General features: G+C 45.9%; 1 pseudogene; it reads left to right on the top strand.

Annotated features, from left to right (window-relative positions):
* Window positions 1–965: 965 nt before the first annotated feature.
* Window positions 966–2469, top strand: LOC148038632 (calmodulin-like protein 3 pseudogene; annotated as a pseudogene).
* Window positions 2470–2806: the final 337 nt, after the last annotated feature.

Below are 2806 nucleotides of genomic sequence, written 5' to 3' on the forward strand. Positions count from 1 at the left end.
CTCCTTTTGAGAAGCCCCACATGCCATGTTGTAGGCACTCATGCATACAACATGGTCCATGAGCTTGGGAGGTGAGCAATACTTGTGTATTTTTTTTCAATTGTGGCTCTTGGAAACATAAAGAGGCTTTAAATCCCTTCCAAAATTGCGCTTTTTGTGCAAGTAACAATTAGTTAAATCTATCAAAGAGCTTTTACTTAAACAAACCCAAAGCAAGGAAAAAGATGCAATATAGTTATCAAGGCATCCTTTAGAACTCATGTTAACCCTTGTATTAAGGTATGCTTAGACACTCGTAGGCAGGTATCATGTACATGGGAAAAAATATATCAGTGAAAAAGCTTATGTGCAAGAGATTTGCAATAGACAACCACCCAATTTCATAAGAACCAAAAAGTGCAATGTTGGCTTACAAGGGTTCTAAGCACTTGGCTATTGATGATAGGTTGGTAAAAGTCCAAAGCTTTTTTATGTTAGGAACCTTGCAAACTTAGACCCAAACATATATTAGTTGGTGGTTTTTAGGATGTATTTGAGCATCATCAAGAGTGGAGTGCAACCAAAAATGTTGGTTTTAACACTTGCAAGTACAAGTCTTGGAATCTCGAAAAGCTGGCCTCTTAGTCATTTCATAATCGGTGCCCACATAACCTAGTCAAATTCAAAGGTTCTCCAAAGAGAGTTAGCAAATCTTAGTTAGTTTACCCTTGCCTAGATAAAAGTCATATACAATTAAGTGGAAATATTGATGGAGGCTTGATTTTCGATGGACAAACTATTGGTTGCGCACACAAGCTTTATTAAAAGGCAAGGTTGAAAGAAGGTTATTTTGCTTTAGGGGATCCACACGTCAAGCGTGAGGTGAATGAAGAATAACGTGAAGGGGTTCAACTTTTTGGTGATAGGGTGAAAACGTAATTAGGTGAAGAGGGTGGAACTCGACCTTGTAAAGCAAACTAAAGAGGGATTAATGCTGAGTGAGGATTAAGAGGGATGGATATAAGGAGGGATACTTGGAGGAAAGAGAGAGCAGAGCCTCTTCTGCGTCTATTGTCGGACTCCGGAGTACTCTGAGGCGTTTTGAGAGAGAGAGAAAGAGAGAGAGAGGGATGAGCTCGTTCCTCTCTTTCCTGGCGAGAGAGTGGCGGCCCACGTCTCTCTTCGGGCGGCTGCTGAGGCCGCAGCAGTTCTTCTTCCAGCAGTCGTCTCTCCCGCCGCTGGATCTGCGCCGTCCAGTGGTGGTGGCGAGCGGCTGCAACGTCGAAGAGGCCGGCGACGTAGACCCGGAGGTGGCGAAGGAGGTGGAGGCGCTGCGACGGATCTTCGACCACTTTGATGAGAACAAGGACGGGCGCATCAGCCGGGAGGAGCTCCGCCGCTCCCTCCACATGTTCGACATCGCCGTCGACGACGCGGAGCTGGCCGCCATGATCGACGGCGCCGACCGCAACAGGGACGGCCACCTGGACTTCGGGGAGTTCGCTGCCTTCTACTACTCCCTCCACGAGGAAGCCTCTGCGGGCAACTGGGGCGGGGGGCAGACGTCGCAAGCGGAGGAAGCGTCACCATTGGCGAAGGCGGAGCAGAGGAAACAGGAGGCCGACGAGAGGGAGCTCCGCGAGGCCTTCAGTGTCTTCGACAAGAACGGCGACGGGTTCATCTGCGCCGAGGAGCTGCAGTGCGTGCTCGCCCGCATGGGCCTCGCCCCCCACGCCCGCGAGCTCTCCTCCTGCCGCGCCATGATCCACAAGGTCGACGTCGACGGGGATGGCCAGGTCAGCTTCGATGAATTCAAGCAAATGATGATCGTCTCCCTTGGCCAAAGTTAGAAAACCAAGACCCCCCCCCCTCGACCAACCTCTGGTTTTGCGAATTTATCCCTTGATTAAGGTTTGGATTTGTAAAATTACCCTCGATTACGGTCACCTCTTTATCAACCTACCTCTCTCTTTTCATCCCAAATTCGGCTTAGCTCATCTCCTTCATCCCTTCTCCCTACCCCTTCTTCCTGTCCCTCCAATCTCTTGCACCCTCTCCTCCCATCTCATCACCATCACTCATCCTGCACCTTTTCATCTCCAACGCTCCTCCATCCTCTCCCCTCAAGAATCCTCACACCACCTTAAACTTTTACACAACAACAACAACATCTATCGAGCAATTGCCACTCCTCCAACTTTACGAAACATATGCCACAACAAATGCACTTGAGGGCATCCAATTCGCTCCTTAGATAGTTCATATTTCTACTAGGTGTAACAAGGAGTACCCATATGCCCTCATCACATTTGTTCTGCCACCACTAACTTAACCATGGATTGGCCTCCATGCACAAGTAACAATTAAAATTTGTTTCTAACAAAGATTCTACTGAAGCATACCTATACATTTGAGCAATATTGTCTCAAATTGTGGAACATATGAGTAAGGTATGTGAATTGTATCAATTAATCGTGTTCCATTGGTTAATAGTTTGGTTAATAGTGTTCCATTGTCTTCGCAATGAACATCAATGTAAACAATTGGTAACCTCTTTCACATCATGATCGATGTATGCAAGTCATATCACCTCTTTTTATCGAATTTATGTAATGACAACCAATTTATGTTGTGACATGGGCCTTGTATTGGAGCAATTGTTTAAAAGATTGCTAGCAACAAATTAAAAAATATGCTAGCAATATGTGAGAAAGCAATTATGCTATTGGAGAACACGGTTTAGAAATATGTTGCCAATCTTGAATAAACACAAGTTTGTTGAAATGAAGATTGTACGCAAAAAATGCGAAATTAGTTTCTTCAAGCA

Source organism: Lygodium microphyllum, chromosome 3 (genome assembly GCF_053477565.2).
Source record: "Lygodium microphyllum isolate KBCC chromosome 3, Lygodium_microphyllum_v1.1.10, whole genome shotgun sequence".
In the NCBI taxonomy this organism is placed as follows: Eukaryota; Viridiplantae; Streptophyta; class Polypodiopsida; order Schizaeales; family Lygodiaceae; genus Lygodium; species Lygodium microphyllum.